Below are 21,517 nucleotides of genomic sequence, written 5' to 3' on the forward strand. Positions count from 1 at the left end.
GCTTGACGAAGGAAAAGCAAGTGTGTTTCCACATGGAAAAACTATAAGAAATCCTTAATGGAGGTGAAGTCATCAATGATCTATTAGAGCACAATCTGATGTGTAGTGACTCTGATCAGTGGTTTCTTTCTTATTGTCTCCTGGTGAGAGCAGAGTCAATGATTCTCCCTATTAAATACCTTGAGTACACAAATGCCCAAAGTCCATAGCACCAATCACACATCTACTCACAGACATACACAGGCACTCACAAAACCCATATAGGCACTGACAACCCTACTCAAAGAACAACACAGGCACTCACACACCCACTTACAAACTCACACAGGTACTCACAGACCCACTCAGACCCACATAGTTACTCATGAACCCTCTCACAGACCCACACAGGCACTCACAGACCCATTCTCACACAAGCACTCACACTGACATAGACACTCAAATACCAACTCACAGACAATCACACTCAAACTCACACACCCACTAAGACACTCACAGACCCACTCTCAAACCCATACAGCCACTCACACACCCTGTCACTGTCCCATTCAGCCACTCACACACCTACTCACAGACTAATGTAGTTAGTCACACGTCTACTCACAGACCCATACAGCCACTCACACACCCACTCAAAGACGCATATAGCCACTCACATACCAACTCACTGACCCATATGGATATTCATACACCCACTCACACACCACCCAAAAAAGTCACATACTCACTCAGACCCATACAGCCACTCACACACTCACTCACCGACCCATAGAGCCACACACACCCACTCTCAAAGGTGACAGGTTACAGTTAGGAAAAATTAACTGAAAAAAACAAAGGTTACAGAGACATTATAGTTAGGAATTATCATTAAAAAAAACGTAGAAATTTGCTGGAAAAAAGGTTACGGAGTCTTTATAGGTAGAAAATAGAAGTATAAACCCTTACAAATTAAAAAACATAGACATTCACTGAAAAAACAAAGATTACAGTGATGTTATAGTTAGGCTTAGAGTTTACTTGTACAAGTGTAAATCAGCAGTTATAATTACCTGAGCTAACTTTAATTTACCCCCGCAATGTACTGCTTATGACCTCACATATTACATATCTAATTACATCGTCAGTGGCATAACTGATGAAATCTCAAATGACATCACTGATGCCTTCATCCAGGGATTGTGAGTGTTTTCTAAAGGTTTATGAGTGTTAAACATATATACTAAGCTGCTACAAAAGTGAAATTAATATACTTTGTGTACTAGTAATGAGCGATACTATTTCTAATATATTATGTCTGGGGTTGTGTGACTGCCTATATCCATGTATGAGTGATGTATGAGTGGCTGTAGGAGTGGGAAAGTAGGAATGTGAGTGGCTCTATAGGTGAATAAGTGGGTGTATTAGTAGCTGTATGGGTGAATACTTGGGTGTGGGAGTAGCTGTATGGTTGAGTGAGTGGCTATGTGGGTGCCTATTTTGAGGAGTGAGTGGGTATATGAGTGGCTGCATTGGTTAGTGACTGGCTGTGTAAGTGGCTGAATGGAAGTGTGAGTGGCTATGTGAGTGGCTGTATCAGTGACCAAGTAGCTGTGTGAGTGGCTGTATGGGTAAGTGACTGTGTGTGTAAGTGGCTGTGTGGGTGACTGAGAGGCTCTTTGAGTGGATGTTTGGTTAAGTGAGGGTGTGTGTGAGTGTCTGTATTGGAGAATAAGTGTCTGTTCAGTGGCTGTATGGGTAAGTAGACATGTGAGAGCTTGTATGGGTGAATGAATACATTTATAGTTTAATTACTTAAAACCATTTCAAAAGAGTAACAACAAGACAGATTTAAAACTCTTGTGTAGTAAAACAAGCAATCAAGAAATGTTCCATATTTGACTCTGTTACAATACAATTCTGTGCTATTCCGTGGTGGCTGGCAACTACTGCGAGTGGGGGGAAATTACATTAAATAAATATATATATGTTTTAATTACTTACTGTGCAGCAGCCATCCTCCTTGCTTCAGTCCTCTTCTTCTCTGTAACGTCAGGCCCCCAGCCAAGTCCCTTAACCAATCCTGGTCCTTCCCTCAAGCTGTTAACGATCATGAGAGAAGCCCCAAATTGGAGAAAGCAGCCTCTGTCAGCACTCCAGAGGGCACTGGAGACCTGCACTTACTCCCAACCCAGCTGTCTTAAGACAGCTGGGTTGAGAGGTTGATGTGTGCATGTCTGAATGGCCATCGTATGATGGCTGGCCAAAGGTACATGCACACTTTAAACAGTGCACAGGCTGCCCTCTGCCCACCACTCCTCCCTACTGCCATTCAGCAGGCTCTGCCCCATCCTAACACTCGGTTCGGAATGGGGTGACAAAACAAATGGTAATGAATTAACTTTATTTCCATTTTAAGTTTTGTCTCTGGGGACATTTTAGAGGGGTGACCCTCCTCCGCTCTAAAGGAGGAGCTGCCCCTGTTACTATTACAGAAATAGCAAAACAAACTTAAAACCTCAAATAGTAAAACAATTAATCAAAAAGTTTAACTGTACATGATTCAGTTTCATTTCATTTGAGATTGAAATAAAATGTGGTAGTTCATGGGGAATAAAATCTGAGCCCTATGCTAATGTGCACTGGCCAGGATGTTGGCGAGAGGCTGGGCATAGTTCGAAGTTGAGGGCAAGAGTCCGGCAATTTGTCCTTTAGCAATGTCCGAGCCAGATGCCTACATTTACTAAACTTGGCCATGTCTGACACAATTTCCAGAGCAAATAAAAGATTTAGAGCCTCTGTAACCGTTTGTGTGCGGAGTTGTATAAAGATTGACCTCAGGAATGTGCAGCGGGCACTGTGAAAGGCTGGACAACAGTATAGCAGATGGACCAATGATTCTCTTGTTTAGTCGGAAAGCCTGCAGTGTTTGATATTTTTAAGTGATTTCCATCTATGGTTCAATCTCTTATTGGTAGGGGCACACATCTTGCCCACAGTGTTAGTTTTTAGCTGCATTTTCCCAGTGCTTGTTTCAGGTGCTGGTGACTGGACTGTGGAGTATTAGATGACATCACTGAGGCGTGTAGCTTGTAGTTGCCTTTTTATTGTTGCTTTGATGGCTGGGTAGTTATTGGGGCTGTCAGCAGAGTTTTTTACAGCTAAATGGGGCTTCTCCACCACCATTTGAAGGTGCCTGTGCGATGGATTGCCATTGGTTCTCAAGATTGTACACAGGACCTCCTACATTGTATTCTCAGTGGCAACTGTTGTCAGGTGGAAGTATTGTGCAAAAACGGCCATGGACTTGAGTTTTTGGCTGATGAGGCTGAATTCTAGTCTAATCACTGTGTCCCATGCATACGTGGGCAGTTGATAAACATGCTTGTAGCCCTTACATTGAAACTTGTCTAGTTCAGCCTCAAGCATGCCCAGAAATGCTTGCTGTGCATAATTAATGGAGGGCATACGTTTTGCTGTAAGAATCCTACTGATGACCATGGTAGTCGGGCTGTCGAGAATATTTTTCAGTTTGCCAGGAGCATGGATGATCATGTTCCCTTTGTTCTTCATAATTTGCAGATGAACATTAGGTTTTGCAGTTTTATTTACCCAAACCCCCAGATAGTTGGAGCTTTGCACACAGTCTAACCTTTGTGACCCCAGCCACCATTTCTTCACCTTTTTTTGGGTAGTGTCCAAAGATCACAACGTCGGATTTACTTGCATTGACAATTGGTTCATTTTTTGCATTGTATATATTCAGTGCATGCAACGCCTTCTAGAGGCCAACTCTGGTGTGATCTAATAGGAAAAGATCCTCTACATATTGCATGAGATACATTTTCTTTTCTCCGTTCCTCTGGATTACTATGTGAGTGTATCATAGGGCAAGGCCAATGTCTGCTGTGTATAAGTTGGAGCAAGCAGACAGCCTTGTTTGAGCCCTATGTGCTTTGCAATTTTTGCTTTTGTTACGTCGCCAGAGATCTTGACGCTGACCCAAGTCTTGGTGTAGGGTAACATTATTGATTTAATTGTTTGGGGGATGTTCCACTTTGCAAGCTTCTGCCAGAGGATGTAACGGACTACCCTATCAAAAGCAGCTGAGTAGTCACAGACACAGGTGAGTACAGGCACTTCTTCTGTGTGATGGCTTGGTAGGCTAAATAAGAGAGGGCCACCATGCTATCATCTGTAGATCATACCTCACAGTACCACGTTTGATAGAAAGGGATCAGGCCCTCACCTGATACCCATTTGACTAAGTCTTGTAGTATGGTGAGGCATAGGCTTTCCTCTTAGATTTCCAGCAGGGCAATTAATCGGTAGTTTTTGGGGTCAGTATTGACTCCCTCCTTGAAGATCGGCTGAAGTAGGGAGCCTGTCCAGGAATCAGGGACATCGTCCTACAGTTTACACTCTGCAAACAGTGGCTCTAGGATTGATGCCCAGTACTCAAGGTCCTCTCTGAATAACGATCCGAGCAGACAATCTGGGATGGGGTCCCATCATTTCAAATGTCCTTCAGGACTTTAGTCACTGCCAGTTGGTCTGGTTCAGCAGGATTCCCCTCCATTTGTTGCAACTCGTCTCTCATGCCCTTTCCATGCTGTTGGGGGGTTGGCAGTTGTTTTTTTGCTCGGGTTGTCTAGGGACTCAGTATAAAGGGCCATTTCATGAGCTACCCATTTTTCCATTGGAACTGAGGTACCACTTTTGCACTTCCCATGGCATATAGTGGAGACATATTGCCTTAATTGTTGTTGCTTATTACCTGTAATTAGGTCAAAACGTTTTATCCACTCAGACTCATGCATTCTTCTTTTATTTTACCATAGCAGGTGTTTATGCTTTCTTGATGCTTTTGCTAGCTCCTGCCTTGAGAAAATAGTTCTCAAGTTGCTATTTGCCCATACTACCATACTTAATTTCAAAGAGCTCTTTTTAATATCTGCTTTGAGTCTCATAGTGTTACATGTTTTCTTGTTGGGTCTGTGTGACTTTTTACTCGCAGGAGAGCACACAAATCCAAAACCAGAAAAGACCAGCCATTGATAACATCCATGGTTTGTTGAGGGATTGGCCAGCCCTCCCATTGACTTGTACATCCCTCTGTCTTTATTGTGGTGGAAGGTGTTGATTTTGTCCTGCGAAGGAGTGTATGCTGTTCCTCACCTTTGGATTTCCCTAATGCGGGAATTTGTGCATGGTTCTCTCATGATAAGATCAATGGCACCACCAGGGATGGATGATTATTCTCTTCCTGGCAATGGACTTGATAGTGTGAGATGGCTTGGCTCAGGCTCTGACTGAGGAATGTGTAATCACTAGTATTTTGATTGTAGTAGAGTGGCTGTAGCTGCTCATTGGATTGGTCTTTTTTGTTGTCATCGGTGGCAATTTCAGCATGTGGGTTTGTACAAATGTATTATAGTGCCCACACCGCCATACGCTCCCGCCCGCTTGTACAATACACAATTGCAATTCCCACCCAAAGGAAACTCAGGAGACATATTTGTGGGAAAGAACTGCTGCAGGTTTATTTCGTACAACACAGGTATGACGTTATGGTGGGTCATCTTACGGGCGATCTGGAAGCAGACGTGGACAGTAAGGTTACCTCTGCGGCAGAAGGGTACAGTAAGAGTGCCTCTGCCTGGCACAGTAAGGGTGCCTGAGCCAAGGAACAGGAGCCGAAGGAGGTTCCGGGAAACCGCGACGGCGCCCCGTTAGTCCTTCGGGCGGTCGGGGGGGCCTGAACCGATCGGGGGGGGTGCCCATGTTCCCCTGCGGGTCACGCGGTCAGCGGCAAATCTTCAAATGATTTTGCTGTAGCCCTTATTGCTTTCGCAAACCTCCCCCAGGTTGTGCATGGTAAAGTCCCCCAGTCGGATCATTTCAGAGGCAGTGTGGCTACTGAGCAACCACAATGGCGGACTATAGAAACTTCACTACACTCTCAGTTTCCTTTTGTTCAATTCGTATGTGCAGAACAATTCCTGTACCTTCAATCGTCTCTACATAGTTGGCGTGACGGCTTGCTGCAGATTTGTGGCACAACTTACAAGCTATCAAACGCGTGGCCTGACATTTGGGGCACTATTAATTATGGTCTTATTGAAGGTTCATCTTCCCGTACATGAAAGAGGAATCTCATGCACGCGTCGTACGAATCTTATTGTGATTATTCCAACAACCCAGTGATACTTTGAAAGCCCTGATGAAGTTCAGGTTATCCAACTGAACGAAACGCATTGGCTGGATGTGTTGTATGGAACTAAAAGATCACAACAGAAAAAATAAAAAGGAACACCTATCATTATGACTACTCTCTTCATTTTCTAATAAGAAGTTTATTGGTGCACCATTCCAAATCAAATTGCAGTGTAGCTACTGAATAGTGTTTCCAGGTAGTTGATAAGCTTATCTGCTTTTTCCAATGTGTTTTTACCTTAAGGGTTGAAGTAGATGGTGATTATTAGTGTTGTCTGTGTGCCCCTGTGCCATCTGTACTCCTTAATTATTCCTGCCTGTTGCATTTATGAGTCTTTTGCTGAGTGCCTAATATATATTGATACGTCACCTGATGGCCTCTGAAAGAGGTTGTTTTTTTGCTGACTTAAAATATTCTGCATATCTTGGCAGCAGGCTTGGTGTGAGTGACTATGTCGCTTGAAGGAAAATGACATCTGTGTCACTTAAGAAAGAAATAGTGGCCTTGCTGTGCCAGATCTTAGTGCTGCCAGCCACATTCCATGACCCGATTTTGATTGTCCCTCTCAAATTTTTTGCACATCCCTTCTCTGTATACATGATGCTAGGGATGCCTTGGCTTCTCTTGGGCTAGGTTAGCTGCAATCCAACCTCAATTGTATGTATCCTTTGGGGGGACTACAGGTTTGGTCCCGTTGTGTGATTGACCTATGGTCTCCTACTGGGGCGTCTAGGTGGAACCAGGTGTAAAGGTTGGTGTAACTAGGGTTACCATTCACCTTCACTGTTCCCCTTAGAAGCACTTCCTTTGAGTTGTGTTCTTGGTGAACGTGGGGCTGATATTTTAGGACATGGGGGGATTTTCCCCTTCCAAGGTTTGGAGCTTTATTCCCCAGTTCACAACTGGATCTTTTTCCTGTAACATATTTTCAGACAGGCCTAAGTCATGCCATGTTCAGACTGTTGATTCCTTTCCTTTATCTGGGTCTGCGAATTTGAATTGTATACTTATTTTGTCTTAGTTCTTCATGAAGTAGAGTGTGGGAATGTGCTGTACAATTCTAAGAAAATTAAAGCAGTTGAGAACGTCTGAAGGGCCTCTAGATATATACTGTTGGGTCAGTATAGTTTTTCGCAGTCTATGCCGCTTTCGGCGGAATAGCTGATCCATGCTTATGACTGTTGGCTCTGCCATGTTGCCGTATTCTGTGGATGACCATTAATAGGTCTAACTATTACATGGGAAGAATTTGGTAATGTGCTGACAATTTCTACTCCTCTTGAAGGTGATGCACGCCTAGGATCCTCTTTCCCTAGGGACCTGGTCCATTCGGGGGGCTCCATGGGCACTCCAGACTTGGACTTCTCACTTATTCCTAGTTGACCATCATGGATGACTTCTTTCACACCCATCAGCCTTGTGGTTTCTTTTGTGACATATTTCTATGCAAGTGCTGGACTTTCCTGAATTTGAGATGGTAGTCTGTCTCGCATGAGGTGTTATGGGTTGACTATCAGATAACACTTCTAGGTTTAAACCATTGGAGCCCCTTCTTGATGACGGTGCCTACTTGTGTTTCCTCTGTTGATCCTCTTGAGCATGTGCTGTTACCTGTTGTGGCAGTTTATTGATACCTGGCGTGTCTATATTTGTTGTTATTTGTTGCTTCCTATGCTCAGCTGGGCATGAGTAGCTTTGTTGGTACAGTCGTTAACCTTCTTCTTTGAGCCTAATTCTCATATTCCTTTTGTTAGAAGTATTGGGTTTAGTGGCTTGGACGAAGGGAGGCAAAGTTATAAGTTGCCTTTTTGCCACTACGAGATCTTTTATGGAGTTTCAGTGCACCTTTTCTTACTCACTGTGGGGCATATTATCAAGGGGGTTTATCTCCGCTTTTTTGGCTTTAAAAGCCAAGAAAGCGGAGATAAAATTATCTCCCTATTACCTAGCTGTCGCTAACACCAGTTAGCGACAGCTAGTAGGAGATAGCGACCATCTTGGGCCCCACTTTGCATGTCAGTGATATTTATCACTAATGCCATGCAAAGTGGGCGTGCCAAGATGTTAGCGACTGAAAACAGTTGCTAACATCGCTATCTCCTATTAGCAACTTTTGGAGATATTCGCGCTAAGCGCGAATATCTCCAAAAGCTAACACCTGCCCTGAGCAGTTCTTAGCCATGTTATCCAATGGGAGGTGTATAAAATGGCTAAGAGCATTAGCTCGGTAATGCATGAATATCGCTGACTTTTCAGCGATATTCATGCATTGCGGCCGATTTTTATCACATTTGCGATAAACCTTGGTAATACCAAGGTTTATCTGCGATAAAAATCTCCGCAGCTCAGCGGTATTTTTTTGTCTCTAACCAAGCAATAGCGATAATTATCGCTATTGCTTGGTATTATTAAACATTTTTGGTGCTTTTGTAAATGTTTTTTTCGCCTAGTGTTAAGAGTGTGATTGCTTATGCTGGCCCCTTCATTAACACATTCACTTGTGTCCTTTTTCTCCTTGCTTTGTTCGAGGCTGCTTTCATTATTAGTGCAATGTTCATTTTGAGTGACCACTTACTCCTCGGACTCCGCCTGACAAAGCTTTTGTTAATTGTTTAACGTCAAAACCTGAGAGCCAAGTTTAATTATTTTCCTGATTCTGCCTCCCCGCTCCTTGGTGTGCCTGAACATATGTTGTTTAATTCCTTCAGTTCAGTGACAAATGTAGCAAGGCTGGTTGGCAATGTAGCCCATTTTTCCACTATGTATGGACATAGACAGCCTTTTATTGTCACCTTTTTATTATTATTTTTTTTCAAACTTCTTGGGCATGTCCGCCATGGTATGCAACATAACCTACAACCTTTCTATCTTGACTTTCAGTTTGTGAGATTGCCACGTCATGGCGTCTATGGCAGTAAATGGACCTTAGTCATTTGTCCTGCTTGTAGGGCAAGTCCAGAAGGAGGTTCATAGGTGCCCTGTGGGGGGCTCCAGTTGATCAGGGATGACGGGCACATTAATTTCTAGTACAGTATCCATGAGGGAATTACACATTTTAAATGAGCCGTTCTGGCCTAATTTTTCATTTTGGCCTATGTTGCTTGTGAGGGAGAAGAGGCATTTCCTAATGTTGTCTGTTTTTTACGCAGGGTACCCTGCTTTCCAAGGGCTACTAGTCAAAAACTGTTGATTGTAGCTCTATGATTGAGCTTCTGTCCCCCAGCTTTGTGCTTAATCTTATGCTTTTTCTGTTGCCAGATCCTCTGACTTGGTCTGCTTCCAGATGAGCTGGCTTGAGTGGCCAAGTCATGGTGGCAGGGTATCTGATAGAAGGGATACCCTTTTCATTTGTCAGGAAATATTCAGTGATACTCCCAGCTGATTTCCTGCTGTTGCTACTGCATATGCTTTTTTCCCATGGGTGTTCAGCTGAGTTAATAGGTCGTGAGGTCTCTATGCCCACCTTATTCACTGAGAGTGTTGGGGGCCTTTCCACATTTATGGTTATGGGATGTTTCCCTAACTGTGGCTGTTTCAGTGTGTTCTTCTGAACCATGGCTAGGAACTCTCCTAAAGGTGAAGACTTTGTATGATAGTGATGCAGCAGAAGTGGTGTACATTTTTATAACTATATCTAATAACACTAGTTTTATTATACTGGATCTTTTATAACTAGGGGTTCATGCCCATGAGAATGCATAAGAGAAATACAGTTTATACTAAATTCATTTCAATATCAATAAGAGGAGTGAGTGGCAAGAGAAAGAGACAAAACAAAATAGATCATTGCAATATTAATATGCAATTTGATTTTCATATGAACCTAGATCAACGAGAACTAATGCACAATGTGCAATAGTTAGGCAGTGCTAACCCTTCGGCTGAACGGGTATAGTTTAAGGCAACATCACCAGCCGATGAAGTGCAGAGTAATCAGGACAGCCTCCGTCAGGTATTGCAAAGACAGCAGCCAGCCAGAGTAGCGCAGAGAAAATAGTAGCAAGGACCTCCTCTCATACAAACAGCTACCTCAAATTTCTTTCTGACAGCAATAGTTATACCCCAAATGCTCAACCCCCTAAAGTTACATTTTACAAATTCTTCATAATCTCATTGGCTTTCAAATTCAAAATGAGGTTATTTTCATCGGTTTCAGCTTAACACCTGATATTCGACTTGTGTTCGTTCAATCGTACTTTAATTTTTCGCTCACTTTTACCAAGATAGGTTTTTCCACACGGACATTTTAACATATATATCACATTGTTGGTGTCACAGGTAGCTGTGACGTTTATCTCTATGTTGTTGCCTCTCATGGGGTGTGTCACCTTGTTGCCCAAAATTATAATATTGCAATTGTTGCAAGGTCTGGTCCCTCGTGATTCTGTTTGAATGTTCACTGGTTGTTTGAGGATTTCTCCCAAAATTTTCCCTCTAGTATATGCGAACAATGGTCGTGATTTAAACATGTCTTTGAAGTCTGTCTCCAATTGTAGCATAGGCCAATGTTTTAACACAATTTTGCGAAATGTAGTACTCACATTGGAGAATTTTGAGACTATGACCATCCTGTCATTCTGAGGTTTTATTCTTGGTTTTTGTAGTAAATCCAAACGGTTAAGTTCTCTGACTTGGTTTTTGGCTGTCTCTAAAATTGTGGTTGTGGTATCCTCTTTCGCGGAATCTGTTTGTCATCTCCTCTATTCGAGTGTCTGCCAAGTTGGAATCTGAGGTTATACGTTTCACTCTTATCATTTGGGACTTGGGTAGATGTCTTTTGAGTGATGTCTGGTGGAAACTTGTATAATGTAGAACATTATTACGATCAGTTGGTTTGCGAAATATGTCGGTGTAGATACTGTTGTTCTTTATTGTAACTTGAACGTCCAAGAAAGTTATAGATTCAGCATCTATAGTCCATGCAAACTTGATTCTTTGGTTGATGGTGTTTAATGTCATCAGAGCTTGTTCCAGATTCTCTCTGGTGTCCTTCCAAAGAATGAATAGGTCGTCGATGAAACAAACATACATTTTGATATTTTTGTTCCAATTTGAGTTAGACCATATGTTGTCATTCTCAAATTCTCCCATGTAAATGTTCGCGTAGACTGGAGATGCAAAATTTCCCATGCTCGTGTCTACTACCTGCAAATACCAGTCTTCTTGGTGTTTAAAATAGCTTTGGTACAATGTGAACATTACCAGTTCCATTAGAAATATCTTCATTGATTGGTCTACATCTATTTTTAAGATGGCCTGTTCCATTGGCTTCAATACCTCCTGAGTGAGGGATCGAGGTATACAACGCGCTGACATCAGCAGTGCATAACCATAGGCGTTCATCTGGGTCCATTCTTAAATTGTGTAACTTGCTTAAAAAGTCAGTGGTGTCTCGGATGTAACTTGCAAGTGATTAAACTGTGGGTTGAAGCTGACGATCTAAATATTGGCCTACTGGTTCATGGATACTTCGACGTGTCGATACTATTGGACGTATCGGTGGGTCAGTGGTGTTCTTATGAATTTTTGGTACCGCATATATGGATGGGCTCCTTGGATTGGATTTAAGGAGAAAGTTCCTGGTTTTTTGGTTTATGGTACCTTGTGTCAATGCTTGGTCAACAATGTTTTTCAGTTCTATAACAAACTGTGCTGTGGGGTTTCCTGGAAGTTTCATGTAGGTGGTTTCATCCGATATATGTTCATTTAGTTTCTGTTGGTACATTCTTGAGTTCATGACGACCAGCGCGCCGCCTTTGTCTGCTTTTATGCAAGTTATTTTTTTGTTGTTGGCGATGGCTCTTAACCTGTCGCGATCCTTTTGGGTGATTTTTTTGTGCCTTACCTTTTTGTAATTGATTGATGTCAAATCTTGTTTGATGAGTTGTTCAAACAAATCAATAGTTTTGTGGCTCACCGGAGCTTGAAAGGTACTTGAAGTTTATAAACCCATGAGAGGGTCCAGTTATTTGTCCCCTTGTGGGGGTGATACGTTCTCAAAATAAAAAACGCAATCTCAATTTTCTGGTGAGTTTGAAAGTACTGACTTCTAATTCCAACTGATCTGATTTGGTAGCTGGTACAAAGGAAGCTCCTTTTTGTAACAGATTCATTTCATGTTGAGTGAAGGTGTAGTCTGAAATGTTGATCACTAGTTGTTTTGTTTTTGTTGGTCTTTTTGGGTGTTGTCACACTTCTTGTTTGTAGTTGTTCTTTTTGTTTTCCCCTCCTGAGTCGATTAAGTTTACGACCTGTTCTAAAAAAGGAATGTTGGTTGGCCCTGTTGACACGCTGGATTACAAACTGGGCGAAGTGTATACCTGGGCGGAGGTATACACCCAGAGGAGAAGAGCCCGCCCTTACACCCAAAATACAGACACATCCTCTTCAGACAGCGATATTGTTGAACGTCAACGAAGAAGGATACAACAAAGTGGTCACCACCAGGGACCACAACCATCGGAGACAACACAAGAACAAACCACTAGTGCATCAACAGGTCCAACCAACATTCCTTTTTTAGAACAGGTCGTAACCTTAGACGACTCAGGAGGGGCAACCCAATTTCCGTATTTATCCACACTTTTCTGTCTGTATTTATCTGTAAAAATCAGTAAAAACAGAAAATAAGGAGCCCTTCTTATAATTTAAGAATGTTTTCAACTTAATTAGCAGTAATTAACATATAAGTGTGCTAAAAGTATGATGCAACACCTATAATACCTGACTTCGAACAACAGTGTTCACAGTTTGATTCCAGAGTCCATCAGCATCTTAGCCCACCACTATCTCACTGTAGGTAACACCTTGCTTAATCTTCCCAATGCCCCAAGCGCCAGCACACCTTTCCGGGGGTAGCTTTACGCTTTACAAATGCGGGAATTTTTTAATTTAACAGCATAGTGATAACAAATAATAACACGTTTTTTTTTCTTCTATTGCAAACAATATTTATGTCTTCTATTTTGATGTTTTTAATCATAAGAATACAAAGGACACAGTTTACCAGATAACACTTTTTAAACTCTCGAACTTACGTAGATAATAAGGACCATACGTGTTACTATCGAAATCGAAACCTTTACAGCTGCACAGTTTGTAACTTTTCCCAACACGTGCACAAGTAAAACAGTTAAAACATGAGCATGTGTAAACTGTAAAACGTGACATCCACATAGGCGGAGCCGGATCTTCCTTCCATAGACTACTAAACAACCAAAAACTATATAAACCACACCTATTGTGCGAATAGTTTCGTTTTAGAGAGTTATTTCTGCGTTGCCAATCTGTGATGCAGGTTCCCTTTTTCAGCATCGGATTCTTGTTTTGCGTCAATAAACAAATTACGGAGTTGTAAGTTGTTTAATTATGGCATAGTAGATAGTTATAATTTGTAGATATTTGTTAACCCCTTCTGTGCTGCGCGAATTTTGCTGCGGTGTTGGACGTTCCATTGGGCCCATGAAACCATGACGGAATGGTTCCGTCATAAGCACAGGCCAACTTACGCTCATGATGGAACCGTTCCGTCATGAGCATGGAAGGGGTTAATATTTAGACATTTATATCTAGATAAAAAGGGGATGCATGTTTTTCCCTTTTTCTCTGTAATGTCAGCAGCTTGTTTTCAAAAACAGATAGATTACAACAAACATTGCTCCTTTTCTGACTCCTTTCAGCTTAATATTGTGACTTTCTATATTATAATATTGACACTGTACTTCGCTTCAGAGGTATTGGTGAACCGTCGGAGCAAACCCTAAACATTTACAATCAATGTCACCACCTTCCAGGTGTTAGTGTGTTTTCCCCTAGGGATCATATACTGTTAATATGTATATTATAATATTAACAGTTATGCTGATCTCAGTGGAGTTCATGACCCATCAGCACAAAGAGTAAAGATATATAAGCAACGTCACCAGCTTCTGGTTTTCAGTCTGTTCCCCCCTTTTGATCATATACTGTGAATATACATATTATATTTTTTACAGTTATGATCTCAGAGGAGTTTAGACCCATCGTCACAAAGATCAAACTTTTTGACCTCCCGGAGAAAAGAAGCTCAGAAAATAATTACCACTCGAAAGTATTTCCTTATGGATGTACTGTTAAATAGATACCTTTATTTTCCTTTTCTTTTTACTGTAACAATGGTATCAATCGTTATATTGTAATAGATTGTCCTATTGTTACAGAAGAGGAAAAGGAAATTTTTGGCGCCATCTGTAATATAGCTTACGAAACATTAGAACGTACTTGACCAGATATTTTTTTCAGGTAGCATATTTTACGAAATTGCAGAATTTGTTACTTTAAATATTTGATAAACCCAACATTTCTGAATGTTATTTTCTCATTTCTATTCTTCTCAGTTACGGTTCTTATTCACCTTCTCCCTAAAGAATATATAGGACCAGTGCTGTATATTATAATAGTACTCTTCTATATATTCTTAAGTGAGTATGTGATTTGTTAGTGAAACAATGTGCGACCTCTAAGCACTACAACAGAACGTTCCTGAATTGTAAAAAATACAAATTTGAAAAATAATAATGCATACATTTCTATGTAATATAAAGTCACTTGTATTTAACTGTTTTTTACTTGTTCTCCTGACCTCAGTTAATGTAGTGCGGGATTGTTTGTTATAGCCCTTCTATTCTACTTTATCTAAAAGTAACTGATGCCCTCTTACATTATCAAGAATATGGGGCAATACTTTTACAAGCTATAGCAGAAAAAAGGAGAGAATGGCCACACTTAACTGATATTTTATGAAATTCCATTTTTATTTGTCACCCCTTTCATATATACAGCGTCAGTTTCTGAAGAAAGTTTATGTGTATTAGCTAAATAAAAACTGCTTCAAACCTGGACTGAAATTTTGCTGCGCAACCACACCTCCCCATCAGAAAAGTAAACACCACATTATAAGTAAATAGTGCTCCTGGTAAATATCCCACCCGCAAACTTGATAAAAAAAACACCTCAATACACTGTCATATTTCCACCATGATTTGTACACCCCACAGCCCTTAAAAAATATAAAAACTATTTTTACCTTCACAATCCCTGTCCACCTCCTTGTAACCACTGTACTGAAATAATAGTGTTCCTACCCTCCCCTCTAATACTTTCTTTTCCCATACTCCTTCGGAAGTGTGTCACAAAATCACTGAGAACAGTGAACCGTTCCCACCCAATAAGGAGCAAACTTGTGCTCGAAACACTTTAGCCAATAAAATGTCCATGTTGTTCTGCAGAAGAGGAAGGAATGACTGCCAAAACTTCAACTTTTAATGCTTCACAGCCAATGAACATTAAGCTTAGTAAGGTCCCGCTTGGAACATGTTACCCAATGAAATGTCCCTAATACTAATACTCCGCGAAGAGGGAAGAAATCGCTGACACTTTTACTTTCAATGGTTTACAGCCAATCAACATTAAGCTTGGGAAATTCATCCTTGGAACATGTCAGCCAATCAGATGTCCCTCCCACTCCGCAGAGCGGAAGTGAATGTCTACCAACACGTCTTCTTTCAATAGTGCGCAACCAATCAACATTAAGCTCTGGAAGCTCCTCCTTATAACACACCAGCCAATCAGATGTCCCTCCTACTCCGTGCCCATAGATATAGTCTATAGCTACGACTAACGGTTCCTATGGAAAACTTTTACAACTCCAGCACAGTAACTGTTTCGATTAGCAACATTCTGTGGTGAACTTCTAACCTCTGTGCTCACCTAAGTGTTCCAGGAACTGTTGCTATGGTAACAGGCAGTAAGCAGTTTGGGGGTAGGGTTGAAAGGTACTGGCTGTACAGAAACCGTGATATTTACCCAGGATCCTCTATATGACAGAAAGGAAAGCAAAGTAACACAGAACACTGTGTAGCAGATTTACAAGCCCCTTGCGCCACTTTCATGTCACTTTTCCCATCTTAAAAGTGATGCAATAGTAATGCAAGGAACTTGTAAATTTGACCCTATGCACATTACGAGCCAAAGAAGTACATAACTCTGTCAATTCTTTATCTATCACAATTAGACAGTGTTGCTTCACGATACACAATGCACATCAATAAATATTTCATGCCTATTTAAATGGGAGACGGGATTGTCAACATTACAAAACTTAGGGGCATATTTACAAAGAGGGCGTTAAAATTGTTGCCGCTTTAAAGGCAGCAAACAAAAAAAAAATGGCAAAAATAGACTTCAAAATCCTTTGTTATCTTACCGGTAGATTTTTTGAACATTGCTGTTTGCTATGCAAGAGTGAGAGCCATCCCCCCGGGGCATTAAAACAAATGTTTGGGGTGGGGCTTCAAGGCCCCCCTGCAAAATTAGAGGCATTAACGACTCCCCCAAGCCCCGGGGACCACCATCCCCCGGGGCTTTCTGTATTGTGGAAAAGAGGCTGCGTGGCCCCCTGCCTGGAGCCGTCGAGGGCCCTGGGGACCGCAACCCCCCAGGTCCGGCTCCTGCAGTCTTCCGAAGTGCCCACGCCCGGGACACTGCTGTTTGCTTTGAGAGGGCGGGAGTCTCGCAGCTCCAGCCCCATCTATGGCAAACTTCATTTGGATTTTGAAAGACAGAGCAGTGAAATCTGTTCTCACTTTCAAAATCCAAACCAGATTGCTTTTCCACATGCAAGTTAGCATCTCCCCCTGTGGAAAAACAATGCCGGCTCCAAAAGGACGCGGGGAGCCGGCGAGACCGTGGGGGCATTGTGGCTCTCCCCAGGGTCCCCAACATTTTTTATAAGACCTGGGGGATAGGGTCCCAGGGGATATTAGAAATTACTGATAGGGGCTATTTTTTTATGGTAAAATTAGAAGTTGAGCACGCAGTGCAGCATCAGTGTGGCACCCTGGTATGCACACGCTGAATGCACGACTCATAATATGTAGGGTGCACGACTCCAGCGTCTTTGGTGCACAAATTCTACGTGTTTGGGAGCTGACATTGCCTTTCCACATGGGGATCTACTAACATGCAGCTCCCCATGTGAAAAAGAAATCTGATTTAGATTGTGAAAGAGAGAACAGATTTCCTTGCTATAGGAGGGCGGGATGGACACCCCGGGACACTGCAGGAACCCGCCCTCCCACAATACATAAAGCCCCGGGGAGGGGTGGTCCCCGGGGCTTTGGAGACCTTGCAGCCCCCAACCATTTTTTTGTAGCCCTGGGGTGTGACGGGGCCCTCCAGTGCTCCAGGATGGGTGCCACGCAGTCCCGCTCCCACAATAAATAAAGCGCTGGGGAATGGTGGTCCCCGAGACTTTGAGGGCCTTCAACCACTCCCCCACCATTTTTTTTTTAGCCCCGGGGGTGACGATCCCAGGGGCTGGGAGCCCCCTCTGGGCCCCCCTTAAAATGTTATAATTTTGCCCCCGGTATTTAGCCCCCCCCCCGGGGCTAATTATAAACAAAGCTCAGTTTTATTTTTTTATTTTTTTTTACTGCAGAGTCCGCGCACCCTACACGCACCAGCCAGGTCTTTTAAAAAAAAATATATATATATTTTGTGGGCCTGCGCACCCATAGATATTAAATGCTTTTAACTGTAATTTTCTCAGGAACTACTGAACAGATTGATACAATTTAAGCAAAAGGCACAAGTCTGAACTGAGGACCACATCTTTGCCAAATTTTGCGTAATTCCGTTCAGCAGTTCAGGCTGTTGTTGTGGCTAAAGGTCCTATGGGAAATTGCATGGGGAAAACGTGTTTTGGGACCCCCCTTTTTTCTCGGCCACCACTTGACCAATCATTCCGAAACTTACAAAATAGGAGCAGACCAGAGCTGGCCAAAAGTTTGGAAAATTTCGCAAAGATTCATCAATAGGCCCCAAAGTTATTGGGAATAGAATGTTGCGGGTTTCCTATGGATAATAGGTTCTAACTATAACTACCTACTGGTTACTGCCAGTAGGTTTTATATATAAATAATATATATATATATATATATATATATATATATATATATATATATATATTTTTTTTATATATTTGCTAATATGGTAGTTACTATCTTTCTATAGCAAATGGCTTTTTTGGATTGCAACTCATTTTGCCAACACGTGGCAGTTTGACAAATCTCCATGAAAATTCCTAAAAAAGTGCTCTTTTTCATTACCTTCTTTCTGGGAAGTTTAGGGGTGAGCCATCTAGCCAGGGCTGAAAAGAAATGTGGTCCCAAAATAAAGTTTCCACATGCAATGTTCATAGAGTTTTTTTACAAGGGCCACAGCCAAAACATCTAAATGGAATTACAGCAAATTTGGCAGGAAGTAAGTTCTTGGTCTAGAAAACATACTTTTTGTGATTTGGTGTAGATCCAAAAAGCAGTTTTTGCGAAATTAAGATTTATAATATTTTATCTGGGCCATTGGTCCAAAATATCAAAACTCAAGCCATTTCATTGGTTGAGGGGGTTTCTTAGAGCAAGGACTCTGATTGGCTGGCCGCAACATGAAAATAAATGCTACAGAGGCCATTACAAAACTCAGGGACATAGACCTATGTCCTGAAAACGTTTTAAAAAAGGAATATAAGAGGGCACAGGTTTACCTGCCCGATTATCCCTTGTGGGGTGAACAAAAATTAAAAAAAACTATTTTTGCTGGAATCGAGCAGTTCTTCGAATGGATTGTGGCAAAAAAAGAAAAGTGGCACGTGCCATTGTATTTTTATTGGAATGGCCTCCAGGGTGGGCCAGGGCCCAGGAATACAACTATATTTTTTCAATAAACATTGGAAGGGGGCATGCTTGAGGCCTCATCTCGAATCAATTATGGTACCTGAGACCCATTCTCTGGGACCAGCCATAATATCAAAAGGGGAGGGGGTATTCAGCCTCCACACTATGCCACAATGAGGCCCCAGGGACAGCATCCCATGGGGCCCAGCAAAATGTAATGAAGGGCAGTAGGGCATGGGCCGCCCCTCCTCTAGCTGGATAGGTCCCCAGGGCCCATTCCAGGGGTAAGAACTAAGCAGTGTCCCAAGGACCTTGTCCCTCAGGACACTGTTGTTTTCTGTCCAGGGAGAGTGAGGTCATACCCTTCCCACATTTTACATTTTGGTGTCCTGACCCACAGACAAAGTCAGTAGGTCTGCCTTATTTATAATGACACCCTTTATATTGTACCATCACATAGTTGGCCGAGTGCACCTGCAGGTTTTGAGTTGGGTTTGGGTGCTAGGTCCTGTCACCAATCTTCCACCAGCCCCAACCCTGACCAGAGGCCAGGTCCTATGGCCAGCGACAGGCGGATCAGAGTTGAAGGCCCTGCGCAAGTGGGGATGGAGGCCAGTGTGGGTTTGCCGCTGGACCTGGCTGTAGGCCAGACCCTGTGCACAACCCCATGCCACACATGGCCGAAGGCTATGCGTTGTGTGGGATTGGGTGCCTGCATGGGTTTGGTGCAGGGCCTGGCTGCAGGGTTCTTAGAGTTGCTGGCAAAAATCCTTTGTGTTAGGCCCTTACCTCCATTCCCCTTTCCACCATTCCAGAGGTGGTACCTTGAAACTGGCCCCTCAGCTCAGGGTCTGTACCCTGAATCTGAACAGATATCTAACATGCCAGGAGTTCCAGGGGGACCCACGACCCCCTTCAAGGATGACAAACTGCCTGTGTCATGTAGGGGTCTGCCTGGTGCAGGTCTCTGTCCCTCTGCCTCAGTGAGAGTGCAGGGAGCACCTCCAGGTCAAAAGTAGACTCCCTAGTGTCAGTCTTGGGGTACCCTGCTCTCTGATCTGGCAACCTCTGATTCACTGATCCCCCCCACTATGGACTGTTACTGCCCCCTGCCCCCATCTGGGTCTATGTAGTCTCCTGGTGATCCTCCTTTGGGTCACTTCCCCACTCCATTACAGGGACACCAGAGGCCTGATTTACCCTTCGCACCTGTCCAGTGCACTGCTCTGCAAACCAGTTTTTCCACCACCATGGTCTGATTAGCACAGGTATTACTTAGGGCTGGCAAAGGTATACTCTTATGTGTTACCTGAAGGAAGTGATGATTCTCATCCTAAGGGATCACAAGTTTACTCCTGGATTACAACTTTCAGCTAAGTGACACCAGGGTATGCTCCGCCCTTTGCTCCTGCGGATTACCTACTCCTAAGACAGTCCTGATCACACTGTCTACCACAGTGGAGCTCCCATCAGTGGATGGTCACTTGGTAAAGAACAAATACCCTCACTTCTGAACCAAAAGGGAGCAATCAAGGCACAAGGTTAGAAATGGAGTGCCCTGGGTCACCACTCACCAAAATCACAGCCCCATGCTTAGAAGTGACATGGTAACCATTTCCTGCAACAGTATTCTGGCACCTGCCTATGCAAATGTGGCCCTCCTCCTCCCTCTCTTCGGGTAATCTGAGCCATCCCCCCCAGAGTCACTTCTAGGTACCTTGTTGTAGGCCCTGGTGCTGAGTCAGAGGTGTTCTGCCTTTGCAAGCACCCTGGGGTCACTGAGCTTCCTATCAATTAGGTGTTAATGCAACTCAGTTACTGAGCACATGCTCTGTCAAAATCAGAATATACAGATCATATGTTAGAAAGGAGATTACTGGTTGGCTTAAGTATGCACTTAGGCCAGGCAGGAAAGGCCACTCTGGTCAGGGTAAGCTAGAGACACACTAAAATATAACCTGTGCTAACCCACTGGTAGCTTGGCACAGAGCAGTCAGGCGTATATAAAGAAATGATGTGTACTGTATTTGTGCAACACACATACACAGTAACACAATGAATACACTACAAAAAGACTCCACACATGTTGAGAAAAATATATTCTGAACAAACCAAGACCAAAATGACAAAAATCCAATGTATAGAAGTTGAGTTATTGAATTTCGAAGGAATAAATATAGTAAAGGCTTAGAAGTAAGTAACACTTAGGGGCATATTACCAACAAGTAGTGATATTTATCGCTAAATAGGCTTAGCAACCTTTTTGTATTGCTGCCTATCGCTGGATATGTTAGCGGAGAAACATGCTATTAGCAGCGTTTTTCTCCATTGTGCTAAAATATCCAGCGATAGCGGCGAAATGTGTGAAAGTCTTGAGAATACAGCGATATTCTCTCATTAGCGACGAAATGCTCTTAGCCATGTTATCCACCTCCCATTGGATAACATGGCTAAGAACTGGTCTGGGCAGGTGTTAGTATTTGGAGATATTCGCGCCTAGCGCGAATATTTCCAACGCTACACCTGCCTTGCTAATAGGCGATAGCGACAGTCGCTAACTGGTTGGGTACGCCCACTTTGCATGTCATTAGCGATAAACATCGCTGACATG

This window comes from Lissotriton vulgaris, chromosome 11 (assembly GCF_964263255.1).
Source record: "Lissotriton vulgaris chromosome 11, aLisVul1.2, whole genome shotgun sequence".
In the NCBI taxonomy this organism is placed as follows: Eukaryota; Metazoa; Chordata; class Amphibia; order Caudata; family Salamandridae; genus Lissotriton; species Lissotriton vulgaris.